This window comes from Callithrix jacchus, chromosome 21 (genome assembly GCF_049354715.1).
Source record: "Callithrix jacchus isolate 240 chromosome 21, calJac240_pri, whole genome shotgun sequence".
NCBI classification, from domain to species: Eukaryota; Metazoa; Chordata; class Mammalia; order Primates; family Cebidae; genus Callithrix; species Callithrix jacchus.
The window spans coordinates 37,974,948-37,992,419 of record NC_133522.1 but is presented as its reverse complement, the minus strand read 5'-3'; the positions used below and the strand labels follow the sequence as shown (position 1 = coordinate 37,992,419).

The 17,472-nt window shown below is 41.0% G+C and overlaps 1 pseudogene; it reads right to left on the bottom strand.

The window, feature by feature from the left end:
• Positions 1 to 13,130: 13,130 nt before the first annotated feature.
• Positions 13,131 to 16,043, bottom strand: LOC144580651 (translationally-controlled tumor protein-like; annotated as a pseudogene).
• Positions 16,044 to 17,472: the final 1,429 nt, after the last annotated feature.

The window sequence follows — 17,472 nt, the reverse complement described above, 5'->3', positions numbered from 1 at the left end:
AGCTAATGGCAGAGGACAGATAACAAGGGAGTGCAAAGGAATTTACCTAGAAAAGTTCATTTACCTATTTCTCCAGAAACCAGCCTTTGATCATCCATGTGCAGGACTGCTCCCGACTTGGGGGGTCAACTGAGTTAATTACCCACAAATCCTATTTGCTCCAAGCCTTTGCCATTAAATCTGTAATAAATAAATGTGAGCATATCCCGCTTATTGGGGCCACACTTTCTCATCAGCTGTGCTAAGCCATATGGTCCCCTAGCCCCACTGACAGGCAAAATACCTGTGTCTGCGAACTCCTTTCATCCATCACTCAGCCAGAGTCTGTGGGACAGACTCAGCAAAAGGTATGCATATATATACCTCCCATTGGGATATATATATATGGAAGGTGGGCAATACAGCAAAAGTACTGGATACAAATTACAGAGCAATCAATGAGGGATGATGGTGAAGAGACAGCAGCAGCCACACCTTCGTAGCATTGCAACCTCCTGTTGGTATATGTATGTGTGTGTGTATATATATATATATATATATATATATATATATATATATATATATATATAAAATACCACCTATTGGTTTTTTTCCTCTGGAGAACTCTGATTAAACCAATAAAGATAAATAAGTAATATAGATATATTTACACTCATGTACACATGGAAAGAGATATACATGTATGTGTATGCATATACATGCATATGTGAATGTACATGTATGTATACATGCATAACATTCATGTATACATACATGCATGTGCATGTATATGTACACATGTATGTGTGCATGCATTAAATACATGCATGCATATATGCATTTATATACTTGCATATGCATGCATGTATATGCGTGTTTGTATACCTAGAGAGATTTATTTTAAGGAATTGGTTCACATGATTGTGGAGGCCTGGCAGATCTGAAATCTGCAGGGCAGTCTGGTAGGCTCAAGACCCAGGGAAGAGTGGATGTTGCAGATTCAAGTGTGAAAGTAGGGGGAGGCAGAATTTCTTCTTCCTCAGGGGACCTCAGTCTTTTCTCTTAAAGCCTTCAGCTGATTGGATGAAGCCGCCCGCATTGTGGAGAGGAATCAGCTTTGCTCAGAGTCTACTGGCTAAAAATACCTGTCCAGCAATGTCTGATATTTGATCAAACATCAGGGCATCATAGCTTAATCGAGTTGATACACAAAGTTAACATATCATATCTACTGTTTGAGACTTTGAAAGTAACCTCCATGAGGGCAGGAATTCTTGTCTATTTGATTCACTGTCCTAGCACATAGACCACTGCCTTGCACACAGTAGGCATTCCATTAACTATTTATGGAATCACTTCATAAGTATAAGAATTGACTATGAAAGTCACTTTATATGGATAGTCAGAGAAGACCTCTCAGAGGAGCAATATTCAAACTGAGACACAAAGACTGAGAATGAGCATGGCATGTGCAGAGTTTGGGGAAAAACATTCAACACAAACAGACCCAAAGCTGCTGCAGTGCAGAGGTGAGAATGAGCATGTCCACAGAAGGAAGGAGGTCAGCACAGCAAGAGTGCTGGATACAACATACAGAGCAATCAATGAGGGATGATGGTGAAGAGACAGCAGCAGCCAGGTCTTTAAAGCCAGCATTGCAGTCAGGACCTCTTTGCACAATTAGAGACAGGCACCCTTTCCTCAGAGCAGAGCTCACTCCATGGCAGGACACAAGACCAGAATCAAGTTGGATGTCAGCCCCTTGGCCACCTGGGCAATGAACCTTGGAAAAACACAGGTGGCTCAATTTACCCAGTGATGCAAGTCTGACTCATTGGAAAAGGACAGAAGGAGGAAGACCCTAAAAAGGCTCCTGCACAAACAAGTGATAAAGGCTCCTTGGGCAAGGGTCATGGCAGCAGCATGGAGATGTGGACTAATGGTGCCTGACGACAGATTCAATATGAGGGATAAAGAAAAGGGGAGGCAGGAGTGCTTTCATCTGAGTTGCTATAACAAAAATACCATAGACTGAGTGGCTTAAACAACAAATATTTATTTCTCACAGTTCTGGACACTACAAAGTCCAAGATCAAGGGGCAAGCAGATTCAGTATCTGGTAAAGAACTCCCTGTCTATGAACCAGAGGCCCCCTTGCCTGTGGATAGATGGTGGCTTCTCACTGTATCTTCACATGGCAGAACAAAAGCTCTGTGACCTCTGTATTAGTACGTTCTCACACTGCTAATAGAGACATACCCAAGACTGGGCAATTTATAAGGGAAAGAGAGGTTTAATGAACTCACAGTTCTACGTGGCTGTGGAGGCCTCACAATCATGGTGGAAGGTGAAGGAGGAGCAGAGACATGTCTTACATGGTGGCAGACAAGAGACATGCCAAGAAAAAGAGGGAAAAGCCCCTTATAAGGCTATCAGACTTCATGTGAACTCACTTACAATCACAAGAACAGCATCATGGGAGTAGCTGCCCCCATGATTCCATCACCTCCCACTGGATCCTTCCCACAGCACATGCGGATTATGAGAACTACGATTCAAGATGGGATTTGGGTGAGCACACAGTCAGACCATAGCTACCTCCTTTATAAGGGCACTAATTGCTTCCATGACCTAATCACTCTCCAAAGGCCCCACCTCCTAATACCATCACATTAGGGGCTAGGATTTCAACATGGGAATTTTGAGGAGACAAACAGTCCATAGCAGAGAGTAAGAGGGAAATCATTATCAGTAACTCCAAGTTGGAGGCTCAACAGCTGGGTGCATGATGTGCCATGACTGAGATAGGCCAGTCTGAAGGAGGAGGGTATACCAGACGGAGGCTGGCTTGGGGTCGTGGAGGGGGAGGAAGATTAGGATCTCGGTTAGACACCAGGTGGACATAGTAAATAGGCTGTGGACATACAAGCCTGGAATTTAGAAGAGAATACAAGCTGAAGATATACATTCCAGAGTCTGAAGCATATATTAATAGATGGATTTGAAGCCCTGGCCCAAGATGGGACTACCTAGGGATAAGGAATAGAACAGAGAAATGAAGGACACTCAGGATATCCCCTGCAATTTTTCTGTGCTATGCCTCTAATTTCCACATTTTCTTCAATAATCATATTACTGTCATTCAAACATGTACCCCAAAACTTGATCCCCAGAGTGGAGGTGTTGGGACGTGGACCTTTAAGAGGTGTTCAGGCTCTACCCTCATGAACGGATTAATGCCATTTTCACAGGGATAGGTTCCTTATGAAAGGACAAAGTTCAGCCCCTTCATCTCTCTCCATCTCTATCTCTACCTCTAGCCCTTTCTTTGCAATTTCTCCTTGTGTCATGGGGTAACACAGTACAAAGACCCTCACCAGATATGGCCCCTGATCTTGGGCTTCCCAGCCTTCAGAACTGTGAAAAAATACATTTCTGTTCTTTATAAAATATCTGGTCTCAGGCCTTTTGTTGCAGCAGCACAAAATGGACAAAACCACTTATATTAAGGCTTGCATTAGGAGAAAAATGAAGAAATATCATATTCTGAAAGATGAGAGGGCATCACATTGAGGTTCCTTTTCATTGGAAACAGATGGTGCATTTGGAAGAGAAAATTGAAGATGATGCAATGAAGGGAGGATTCTGAATAAGAGCGTGGGCAGAGCTGAGGGAACAGATATGAGAGGGGAGGTCCTCTGAGGGTAGCAAAAGCGGGGAGCACATCTCACCCCGGGACGTGAAGGAGCATAGGAGGGAGGGTGTCTAAGTCCAGATATGCTGTGATCGAAGACAGAGAACTACAGCAATTCCACAAACAGTCTCAGCAGGGAGGCAGCCAGGCAAGCCAAGCTCTCTCCACTCTCCTCGTCCACATGCAGCTCTGACTGCGGCCTTGCAATGGCCAAACCCAAGGAGAACCCAGGGGGCAAGGAGAGAGGTGAGAGAGACTCAAGATTCACCAATAACTCTAAGGCTAATCCTCCTCTAACCTCAATCTTAATTACTGTATGCACCTTATATTATTGATAAGTAAAGGGTCAAAAAACCAATTTTTTTTTTGAGATGGAATCTCACTCTGTCACCCAAGCTGGAGTGCAGTGGCATGATCTTGGCTCACTGCAACCTCCGCCTCCAGCGCTCAAGCAATTCTCCTGCTTCAGCCTCCTGAGTAGCTGGGACTACAGGCACGTGCCACCACACCCAGCTCATTTTTTATATTTTTAGTAGAGATGGGGTTTCATCTTTTGACCAGGCTAGTCTTGAACTCCTGACCTCAGGTGATCTGCCCGCCTCGACCTCCTAAAGTGCTGGGATTACAAGCGTGAGCCACCATGCCAGGCCCAAAAAAACCTATCTTGAGACATCCCTTTTTCAATCCTTTAGATGCTTCCACATGGAATGTGAGACTTGGCATCTGCACTCTTGGGCAGTTAGCAAAAATAAGTTAAAACAGCTTCATTATCACTTCCTGTCATGCCTTCTATATGGGAATCTAATATTTGACAACAGTGGACATTTAAATCAGAAGGGAAAAGACCAGCCATTCAATAAGCAATGATGCGACATGTGTTTATCAACTGAATGGAAAAAATGAGTTAACCCCTACTTCATGCCAATAATACAAATAAATTCCATCAGGATTAAAGCCCAAAAACATTTTTAAAGCATTAGCTAGAAAATAGAGGATAACGTGTTTATCCTCAGCTTTCATAAGAGACAAAAAGCAAAAACCATACCAAAAAAAGAATAAATCTGTTCATCTGTAGTAACTGTGAGAACATGCCTGAAGACCTCCAACTACAGGGAGCATCATTGTCCAAGGGCTCGGCTGCTGGACTCTGAAATCCATCACCAGGTGGCACTGAGGCCATGTTTCCTATGGGATTACAAGGCACAGTGGGGATGTACTAAGGTAGACCACACTCGGTTTCATGGCTGTGAGAGCCATACACTCACTCAGGGCCCTGAACTCAGAAGGACCCTGTGCTCAGTTTAGCACTCGGCTATTTTGTCTTGAAATTCTCTCTCTCTTTTTAGTTTTTTTGTTTTGTTTTTGTTCTTGTTTTTGAGACAGGGCTTCACTCCATCACTCAAGATCACGGCTCACTGTAGCCTTGACTTCCTGGGCTCAGGCGATCCTCCCACTTCAACCTCCTGAGTAACTGAGATTACAGGAGCATGCCACCATGTCTGGCTAATTTTTTTTTTTTAATTTTTCGTAGAGATGGGATTTCACCATATTGCCTAGGCTGGTCTCAAACTCCTAGTCTCAAGCAATCTGCCTACCTTGGCCTCCCAAAGTGCTGGGATTATGGACATGAGCCACTGGTCCCAGCCCCAAATTCTTAATATATTTTTAACAAGGAGTCCTGCATACTCATTTTGCACTGGACCCTCAAATTATGCAGCTAATCCTTCCTGGAGACAGGACTCCTCTGATAGCCAACGTCAGCTCAAGGACCACATGGCATCCTTGTGGAACCTTCTTTAAACTTCCTATCAGTAGAGGACACTTCCCCTCACCCTTCCTTCCCTTCATCTCTCAAGGACTAAGGGTGAGAGGTATCCCCTTCCCATTTTCTCATAGGCATTTGCCCTAATAAAATTCCCACACACTTAATCCAATTTTAACCTCTGTTTCTTGGAGGATCTAGAAGCTTAAGCGATAACTAAAGAGGTCAGACAATGCAGGTGGAAAGACAAGAATTTCTGGCCTCCTCACCTGTTGCCTGATGGACCAAGAGAATAAGGTCTGGGTTGGTATGTGGGGCAGGGATAACCCGTTACAAGGAATAGCTCTAATGTGACAGATTTCACCAGTGGTGTGACCTGGCCAAATACCCAGTGGCAGAGAAGCTTGTGGTAGGTGCAATGATGTGGGCTTTGAAGAATCTGGGGGAACAAAGCCTAAAAGACAACAGCATGGGTTGAGTAATGCGAAATCACGCTGACATCCTCCAGAAAGATGATGAGAGACTGAGGATTGATTACCAGCAGTAAATGGCCAAGGATGAGAGCCAGAGGACCTGGTAGGGGCAGCCCACGAAGAGGCCCTATCAGCTGCAAGGGAAGAACTGACACAGGCCAGCCGCAGGCTAAAGAGGCAATTCTGTTGCAGGTAGCTCTGGAGATGTTTAAAAGTTCAGCCAAGGCAAGTGTGGCAGGCAATGGGCAAGGCCCTGATGAGGCAAACCTGGATGGATGCAACCCGGTCTGTAGAATAAAGCCAAACAAAAGCAAGGAGAAAGAGAACAGGTCCTGGTCATATTGCTTGAGCTCCTGGATCCAGTCAGACCTGAAGGCAAAATTCATCTCTGGACTTTTCAACTTTGAGAACTAGAATGATTTCCTTTTGCAAGGACAACTATGAGTTGAGATTTTTGTCACTTTCATGGCAGAGTCCAACCACAGCTTTCCCTTGGATACCGTTTTACACAGAGAAGCATCTTCCCCTTATGAAATCCAGCCACAACAAACATTCTACATGCCTTCTTTCATGTTTTTGCAGAAAAGGGGGAAATCGTGGACTTACACAGAGCATGATTCCATAAGTTTGGTCTTGTTTCAATTGAGAAAATCCTCATGGCAGCCTGGAATCCACTTCATTCTTTCATACTCTGCAGCCTGCTTTGAGGCTTCCTGTTGGCGGACAATTTATTTTACATAAGATGGCTCCAGATTACTTTTTAAGCCCCATCTTATACAATCTGGCTCTTGAACTAAGCTCTTCAACTCCCAGGGGGCTTACAGCCTGGCTTTCTGCTGATGTGAATTTCTTCTTAATTCTTAGAAGTTCCAGACCTTCTTTCTTCTAATATTTTACAACACATTTTGAGAAGGCGAGATAGATGTGGGGCTGGGGACTGGATGTGGTTTCCTTACCCAGTTGGTGGGGAATGTTGAAGGCCAATTGTGACTTAGTTGTGACAATAAAATTCTTGAGATTATTTTCAGCTCATTTCCACTCTTCTCGTAACACAAAAAGCACAACATCTCAGGGACTTCTACTCAGAAAAAGCTGGTTTACAGGGTAGGGGGCTGCCAATGCGTTAATGTGTGATTGTTGATTGTACAGAGTTGTTTAATCAGCACATATTTACTGAGCACTAGAGCACTTTGCATCATTGTTACCAAATATTTGCTGCCCCTCCCTATGAAAAGATTATATTTCCCTGTGCCAATGACATCCAGTGAAGCCATTTCACTTGTTTTGCCTATGAGAGGTCAATAGCAGAGACCTGTCTAACGCCCAGACAGAAGCTGTAAGAACGAATGTCTGCTTCACTGTGTTTTTAACTCACCCCCACTAGGGACAAGTGGTGTTCCAGATAGAGGCCGCTCTGTTAGCTGCAGTCCAAAAGTCAGCTCATACTCAAACTGGAGACACAGACAATGCACAGTGCATATATACTACGAGCGAGAAGTAAACCTTCACTGTTGTAAGTTACTGAGATGTAGGAGACATGTGTTACAGCAGCTTAATATACCCGCATACTCACTATGTGCTCCTCATTGTACTGATGCATAAACCTACATCTATTAGGCCCTGGCCCCAAAATAGCTCTACTTGATGAGAACATCTATTAAATAAAAGCATTCCCTATGCCACAGAAGACTTCAAATTTTCTTTAGGCAGCAGAACCTCCTCCCCCACATACAGGGATTATCAGCTACAAAGCAGACACCAGCAGAGCTGCTCTGGTTGAAGGAAACTTGGGCCAGAAACTTGGCAGTTCTGTCTCCCCAAAGACCAGGTCCAGCCCAGTGTCAGATATCTGGCCAACACTCAGTGAATATTTGTTGAATAAATAAACAGCTATACTATTTCCTGCAGAATTCATTAAGGACTCTCAGGAAACATAGTGTTCCACGGAAGAAGATTTAAAATTCCCTTTAGCAACAGGATGGTCCCTACAGGTTGTTTCAGATGCAGTTGTCAAATGTACATGTGGAGAAAAAGAGAACAAGAGCAGAGATTCAAGTGAGGATTCAGATCTTATTTCAGCCGGTGATTCTTCCATCTTTCCAACCATGGTTCTATAAGAGATGTTAGAGATTGTTATTAAATAATTTTGTTAAGTGTTTCCTATGGCATCTTTTTCCATGGTCCAGCCAACCATAGACATGCTAATAAATAAAGAAGAGGGACGAAGATAAAAGATCTAATCATTCACACATTGAGTAACTAGTCCTAAAGCAATCATTCAACCCCTGTATGGATAGTGTATATTAGAGAAAATGCTGGGGGAAAAAATACCTGATAAACCCCAGAGAATTGGCTCAAAATTATACTTTCTATTTTTGTTTTTTGAGACAGGGTCTTGCTCTGTTCCCAAGGCTAGAGTGCAATGGCATGATCATGGTTCACTGCAGTCTCCATCTCATCGGCTCAAGGGATCCTCCCACTTCAGCCTCCCAAGTAGCTGGAAGTACAGCCACATGACACTGTGCCTAGCTAGTTTTTTTATATTTTGTAGATATGGAGTGTTACTATGTTGCCCAGACTGGTCTCAAATTCCTTTGCTCAAGCAATCCTCCTGCCTTGGCCTCCCAAAGTTCTGGGGTTATAGGCACAAGCCACCACACATGGCCTCAAAATTATTCTTTCAATATAAAATGAATTCTTCTTTGTACTAAATCTCTGTTTCTCCTTCTCTGTCTTCCCATAAGTGTAGACTGCAATAGGCAATGAACCTGATGTTTATATTATTCAAGTAACAGTGATCTGTTAGCAAAAGATTCTGTGAGATGAATAATGGGGGTGGGAGCTCTGCTGGGAAGATGGTAGGTGGACTAAGATAATAGATAACAGCAAAAACCTCCCTCAGTAGACTCCTCGCTATGCTGCATTTTAAAAATGCAGGTTTTTAAAAACCCTTTTAAAATGTACAGTTGAGCTCACAAGGCAGAAGGAAAGAAGAAACCCTAGCGGCCCCATAGAAGAGAGAACTGGAAAATGGCATATAAGCTGGCACTGTAGGTGTGCTGGGACCTGGTTGTTGGTCTAAATAACCAAGGCACTTGGGTTTCAGTGCTCATGTGGGAACAGTTGCTGAGGCATTAGGCAAGATGAGGAGGGAGGAATTAAAACCCTTGTGTGGATCTGAATTGTCAAAGAGCTGCAACCTCAGTGATTGAGTGGTATCTTAGCTCAGGCTACTACAACGAAGTAACAAATTACCATAAACTGAGTGGCTTACAAGCAACAGAAATGCATTTCTGACAGTTCTGGAGGCTGCAGTCTGAGATCAGGGTGTCAGCATGGTCGGGTTCTGGTGAGGGCACTCTTCTGGGTTACAGACAGCCACCTTCTCATTGGAGCCTCACGTGGCAGAATAGGGTAAGCTACTTCTCTGGGATCCCTTTTATAAGGGTCCTAGTCCCACTCATGAGGGCTCCACCCATTACCTCCTGAAGGGCCCACCCCCCAATTCATCACAATGGAGATTATATTTCAACATATGAATTTTGGGGAGATAAAAATCTTCAGTCCCTAACTGGTGGGCCAGAAAAAATTTATCTATCAGCTCAGTGGAGTAGTTAAGAAAGGATGCTCATCCCGTCACCTTCCGAACGGAGAGAACTCTTTACCATAACATTTCTTTTGTTTTTAAAATTTAACATGTCTTTTTGACTCTTAGATTTCTCTTTACTTGTGCTCTTATTATAAAGTACTTTAGGTTTTAAGCGGTCTGCTCCTAAACCTATTTTTCCCATAAACACTTCTTGTTTTTAGTATGTAACTTCCTGAATGCAAGACCTGATTTTTCTAATATACCAGTTGTGTGTCTTGCACCAATTCTTGGTGTCCTTGGAGAAAAATAGATGACTGGCACAGGCCATACTACTGCGAGAGAAAATAAAAGCAACTAAAATAATTATGATATGACCAAAAATGTGGCAAGGTCCCTGTATGAAGTACAAAAAGTTCAAAGAAAATTCAGGTAATTTGGGCTTTTTAGCCAATACTTAAAAGGAAAATCTAAGAACCTACTAGTTATTTGGGAAGAAAAGTTAACATTGCCATTACAAAATTGCTAATCGTTTTTAGCATTTCTTAATTTTATTGACAACACCTTGGATTTCATGTGGACTTCCTTTTTCATGTCCAGTTTTATTTGTTTAATATTTTAGTTAGGAATTGTTCTCCATTAGTTCATTTATTAATCTTTAGAGTATGTAAATGGTCTTGGAAAAAAATAAAAGTAGCCCTCCAGTGAACCTCTACTTATGCAGAATGTTTATATGACTAACCCATGGAAGAGGCAAATCTTCATCAAAAACATGTCTACTGTTGAAAGGGATAAGATGATAACCATTCATATTTTAAGAAAGATAAAGTCTCTATACTTAGCATCTGTACTCTGTGAGATGAATCGGAAGAACCACAGATCAATAAATATCACTCAAAATATAAAGATGGTCAAGATGGTCAATACTGACAGAGACTCATCAGATTTATTCTTCTAGTGATGTTGAAATGATGACTACTAGTTGGGTCCATGTCACACCTCCTATACTCATGTAAAAATCGCCTGTTTAGTAGTTGTTAATTATGTTAAAGTTTATTTTACCCCAGTGTTTATGAATTGTTTTCTTATTTTATGTAAAAATGAGTCTGTAAACTAAAACGTATTTCCAAGAACACACAACATAAATGTATACTTGTATTTGAAACTCTCAGGAACTTTCTCTTATTAGAAACTACAAAGAGACATCAACAGAAATGGCAGAGTAAGGACCTTGAAAAAGCTACTCCCTTGCAAAAACAACAAGGAAAGGAAGGAAGGAAGGAAGGGAGGGAGGGAGGGAGGGAGGGAGGAAGAAAGAAAGAAAAAAAGAAAGAAAGAAAGAAAGAAAGAAAGAAAGAAAGAAAGAAAGAAAGAAAGAAAGAAAGAAAGACTCAACAATAGTATCAACTTTTTCAGAAGTCTAGAAATTACAATCATAAACATATATGCACCTTACAACAGAGCCTCAAAATACATGAAGCAAAATCAGACAAAATGAACAAATATGAAGGGAGAAATAGATAAGTTAATAATAATTTGAGACTTCAAAATAGAATAACTAGACATAATCCATGAGGAACTAGAAGACTTGAACAACATTATAACACAACTAGATCTAACAGACATCTATAGAACACTGCATCCAATGAGAGAACAACACACATTCTTCTAAAGCACACAAGGAAATTACTCAGGAATGACTATATGTTAGGCCATAAAACAGACCTTGATATGCTTTAAAAAGCTGAAATCATAAATGCCTATTTTCTGACCACAATGCAATGAGGTTAAAAATCAATTACAGAAGGAAATTTGGGAAATTTATATAAATATGAAAATTAATACAACTAAAGAACCAATGAGTCAAAGAAGAAATCACACAAGAAAATACTTTTAGATAAATGAAAATATCTACCAAGAAAATACATTTATTGATTTATTATAAATTTATAAATGAATTCTCATGTTTTTTTTAAAAAGCAGCTGCAGAGCTTTTCTTTTTCTTTTCTTTTTTTTTTTTTTTTTGAGACAGAGTCTTGCTCTGTTACCCAGGCTGGAGCATAGTGATATGATCTTGGCTCACTGCAACCTCTGTCTCCTGGGTTCAAGCAATTTTCCTGCCTCAGCCTACAGAGTAGCTGGGATTCTAGGCACGCACCACCACATCCAGTTAATTTTTGTATTTTTAGTAGAGACAGAGTTTCACCATTTTGGCCAGGCTAGTCTTGAACTCCTCACCTCAGGTGATCCACCCACCAAAGCTTCCCAAAGTGCTAGGATTACAGGCGTGAGCCACCATGCCCTGCCTTTAAATTTTTTGTTGATTTTTATTTATTTTTTTTAGCTCCCAACCTAATTTCTGAATGCAGAGCTTTTGAAATATTATTGGCGGGGGTTTCTTCTAGACAGTTTTTAACTCATATTATTGGCACTGATTTTCAAAGAGCAATAATCAAGTCTGCTGCTCTATGATTGTACCAAATTGTAAAAGGATTTATGAATTTTTAGGGTTGCCATATGGAGCTGAGGCATTAGGAAAGGGAAAGAACCAACCTACAGTGCCCAAGAGAGAGGGCAGAAGGTGAAAAAGACCCCAAATTCACTCTTCTACCTTCTCATCTTCAGCCAGTGCCTTCCACAGGCCAAACTCAAACGGAAGGCAGAGGTTAAGGAAGCCCTCTGATGTAGTTCATAAAGATGAAACTTGCAGGACACTGAGTAAGGTGCATAGCTGGAGAGCAGAGATAGAGACACAAATGGAGACTGCCCAACACCCATTCTTGTGTCATTTTGCATGAGATTTAAAGTCAGAGTAGAAGCCAAGTTGCCTAATAGGGAACCAGTTCACAACTCTTGGGTAGGGAAGGGCAGAACACCTTGATCTGCTATTACATTAAAATAATAAGAAGTACATCAAAGTTTTTAGAAAAACAAGGAGTTCTGGTTGCCAGATAGTGATGTCCATCATGGATATGTTTTAGAGCCTTTTTTTTTTTTTTAACTTTTGAGACAGTCTCGCTTTGTCACCCAGGCTATAGTGCAGTGGCATGGTATCAGTTCACCACAACCTTCACTTCCTGGATTCAAGTGATTCTCATGCCTCAGTCTCCCAAGTTGCTGGGATTATAGGCATACACCACAGCGCCTGGTTAATTTTGTTATTTTTAGTAGAGATAGGGTTTTGCAGGTTGGCCAGGTCTCAAACTCCTGGCCTCAAGTGATCTGCCCACCTTGGCCTCCCAAAGTGCTAGGATTATAGGCATGATAAGAGCTTTATTTTTAAAGATTTTAGTACTGCTGTAATCCCAAACAACTGGCTATACCACAAAAATGGAAAATGAAATGGATTATAAAACCACTTGCACCTGATCACTGGGTCTTCCCTACCCATGACTGGTTAAAAATCCAGTGAAAGGTAAATAAATAAATAAATAAACCTCTAAAAAATTCTAAAGAAATTTTGCTTCTCTCCTTAGCAGAGCTCCCTGTGAGTATATATGTGGGTGGGGGAGGGGTAACTGACAGCTCTAGTCTAGGTCACAGAGTTGTATTTTTTTTAACTTTAAATGTATTTTATTCTTAGACAATTATATACCTATATATGGCAATTTTTTTCCTTAAAAACAATGCCTCCACTCCAAATAAATCATGGTCAAAATAAAGTGCTCAAGGTGACATCAGTCCCATTTGTCTTCAGTCCTGGTGTTTTGTGGATGACGAATGGCAGCCAGTTATAATGACAGGTGATAGATCCAAAGCAATTGTCAAATCTGTTAACAGTTTTCCATTTCTAAATCATCCTTAAAGAAAATCATAAATGGGGTCACATTATCCTCATGGTAGTCCAGTAGAGCCAGCATGCTATCTGGATCCATGTCCTCACAAATAATGAACTGGTAGTTTTTGAAATTAGCAAGGATGTGCTGGATTTGTTCTGCAGTCCATCATAAAAGATTTTACTTTTTATGGCCTCTGTTCTTCAAGTTTGCCTTTGACTCATTTCATGTAATCTTTGATGTACTTCTTGTAGGCTTCTTTTGTGGAGCTGGTTTCTGGCAAGTGATGGTTCATGGTGATAACAACAGCATCGATTACTTCTCCTTCTTCAGAGGAGAAGACCTCTAGGGTAAAGGTATAGAAAGCACTTTTCTCATTTTTCCCATTACTCTCACTAATGGGAAAGTCTTCAATGTTACAGTCTGTCCTACTGACCATCTTCCCCTCCACCTCCAGGCACAGCCTGTCTCTGATTTCCGGGATCTTTGTAAAAGTCAGAGGATACCTCTCTGGCTGATGAGATCTCTGTAGGTAATAATGATGGTGGTTGGAGGGAGTCGATGGTGGTGCTGGCTTAGGAGGAGCCTGGAGCTCAGAGCGAGCTCTGTGCAGCTGTAGCAGTGCTCAGGCGAAAGCGGAGAGCAGGTGGCAAAGCCAGAGTTACATCTCTTAAAACCAGTGCCAGGGATATTGACTTCCAGGTCCTCTCTGTTGAACTGAAGGCATGGGAGATGGAGAAGAGAGTCGCGGTTCCCTTCTGCAAGTTTCACCAGCAACTGTAAAAGCAACTCCGAGCACAGCACTGGCTGATGGACCACTTGTTCCAGCCAGTACCACCCTGGTGAGTGTAAGCACTGGCATGGGCTGGAAGACATTGAAATCTTTCCCTCTGGTGACACTGTATCATCAAGGGAATGCAAATAAGGTCCTGAGAGTTAAATTATCTCTGATGGTAACTTCCAGAAATTGCAAGTTTGACACAGGGTGCGAGCAAGCTAGATTAGCTATCATTAGGTCACCTTCCTTTGTGCTCTAATGCAGACTCGAGGAACCTTAGTACAGGAAGGAATCTTAGAGCTAACAAACAAAACAGCTAACATAGAGGGGTGCCTACATTCCAAGCACTGTTCTAAGGGCTTTGCATAAAATGATCACCGAAGGTCCTCATCTTACTAACAAAAACCTGTAGCGCACAGTGGCTAAACTAAGTTATCCAAGATCGCTCAGCTGGTAGGTGGTTGAGCCAAGATCAAAATTAGCATCCTTGCTTCCTCCACTCTGCCATACTGCCTAGAAATAATCGAGGCAACATAAAACTCAAGTGTCAAACGAGGCAACTAAGACTGGAGAGAACAGAATTGTCCAATGTCACACAACAAGTTACTGAGAAACCTAGAATTAGACCATCTTCTGATTCCCAGGCCATGGCATTTTCCATGATACAACGGAGAAAGGAGAAAACTCCACTATTTGACAGTTGCCTATTTTACCCATTATGAAATGGAAGCAAAAATGATGAATGAATGAGAAACAGAAGAGAACATCTAACTGAGCTCTGTATTTTTCTAAGTCTAGGACTTGATATAATTCCCCTTTTCTTTCTTTGGGGTTGCTTGGGCAAAGCTGACATAAATAGCTCTCTATGTTCTTCTAATACTGGAGGGCACCACACAGAGCAATAAGAGTATGCACCATCAGAAACAGTATGCAAATTTGAATGTGAAGAAAACTCATTTGATTCTCCATCTGTCTCCCTGTTTAATTACTTAGCCATAAATTAGCACTTTTTACTAGCTACATTCAGCAAATGTGATCAATTCACTGACTTTAATGTCAAATAAGGAATATTTTTGACTTTCAAGTATTTAGCCTTTTAATTTACATTCACATTTTGAAATACAAATTAACTGTTGAAATCTACCCAAACACAATGTTGGAGGCTTTTTTTTTTTTTTTTCTGTCTTCTCATTAATGACATTTCTTTGATTGAATCATTGATGAGATGCTTTTTGGAAACTTGGTTTTTTCCCCTAAAGGGCAAGAAAATAAAGTGCTTTCAACATTTAAAGGAAATAATTAGGAAACATATCATGAACAGTGTGAACTCGGGGCCTTAAAGATACAGCGCCTGTAAGCCTGCTCACATTTGCTTACAGACCTACAGGGTGGCCTCTCTGCAACTAACTTCACTACATGCCAGGCCACCATCCAGGCCCAAAAGGAAAATATACAGGCTGAGAAATTTCTGGTTATTCTATATTCTTAGAATATCAGGGATGAGAACAGGCCCTCAGAGGTAGAAAGCGCTTAAGAAAATAGGTAATAAAATAACCATATAAGTGTGTATGCCTAAGTAGTACACTGATATCTTGCTGCTCCTTAACCCTCGCCGACAAAATTCCAGTTTTATTTAGGAAGGTAATGTGCTCAGCTTCAGGCAATGGATCAGGATTGGTTAAAGCCAATCACGCCGATTCTGTTCCCTAAGGTTCCAGTTTCTTTTCACCTTCAGAGAGGCATGGGATACAATTCTAATTAACAAAATATAATGGGAAGTCTTCTAGGGCTTCCTGGAAAGCTTCTGTCTTCTTGATATGAGCTCTGGGGTGCTTCTCCCACCCTTTCCTGTTATGGATGTAGATGTGATATTTGGAGTGGTGAAGCCATCTTGAGATTGTGAGAGAAAGACAAAAAGTACTGCAAGGATGCCAGCCCTGAGATCTCTGAGTGCCTGAACTGATGCCAAGAGCCACCTACCTTAGGACTTCTCATCGTGTGAAAAAAATAAATCTCTGTTACATGCAACTGAATGCATTCCGAGCTGCAAAATATATTTAACTATAAAAGTGATAAAATACATTCCCAAAAGGGAAAAGTTACTGGAAATCTAAGAGCTAATTCAACGTCTGCTTTCCAATTGAGCCTCAAAACACCCAGCTGGTCCAATTTCAGTTCCTCAATTGGATACTGATTCATCAACCCACTAAGACAGTGGGTTCTAAAATGTGGTCTCCAGGCTGGAACAAATGCAAGAGAGATGTGTTAGTATTTTGAATAATGTGTTCAGCCAGCTCTGGGAGAAAAGACAGGCCATGAACATTCTGACTGGTTTCCCTGCTCCAACCTTACCATGTGCAGAGTGTTGAGAAGTTATTAAGCTTCCTGGCTAAGACGATTCAAGATTAGCACATCTGGAACCAGATGAGAAGCCTTCCCAATAATTCTAATAGTCCAGGAAAAAATTCAGAGCTGTACCCAAAGTGATCAACAGATTCCATGCAGTCCCTGACAAAATTGCAACAAACTGTTTTGCAGAAATAGAAAAACTTATCCTCACATTTACATGGAATTACAAGGGGGCCCTGAATAGCTAAAATAATCTTGGGGGATGGGGGGAAGAACAAAATCAGAGGACTTAAATCCCAATATCAAAACTTATAGAACAAAAATAACCAAAGCAATGTGGTACTGGCATAAGGATAGATATATATACCAATGGAATAGGATGAAGAGTCTAAAAATAAATCCATGCATATATGGCCAATTGATTTTTGACAAGGATGCCAAGACCATTAAATAGGAAAATAACAGTCTCTTCAACAGATGGTGCTGGGACAACTGAATTTTCACATGTAAAAGATGAATTGAAGTTGGACCCTTATTTTACACCATATTAAAAAGCTAGCTCAAAATAGGTCAATAACCTGAATATAAGAGCTAAAACAATAAAACTCCTCAAAGATATAGAGGTAACCCTTGAATTTGCCAATGGCATCTTAGATAGGGCACCAAAAACACAAGCCACAAAAGAAAATATAGATAAACTGGACTTGATCAAAATTTAAAACTTTTGTTCGTCAAAGAACATTATTAAGAAAGCAAAAAGACACCCTACAGAATGGGAGAAAATATTTGCAAATTACATATCTCTCAAGAGTTTAGTATCCAGCCTAGATAAAGAACTCTTATAAGTCAACAACAAAGACAAACAACTCAATTTAAAAATATGCAAAAGACTTGAATATACATTTCTCCAAAGAAGATACACAAATGGTTAATAGTCACATAAAAGATGTTCAATGTCATTAGTCATTAGGGCAATGCACATTAAAACCACAATGAGGTACCACTTCACACCTAATAGGATGGCTGCCATTTTTAAAAATTGAAATGAACAAATATTGTAGAGGATGCAGAGAAA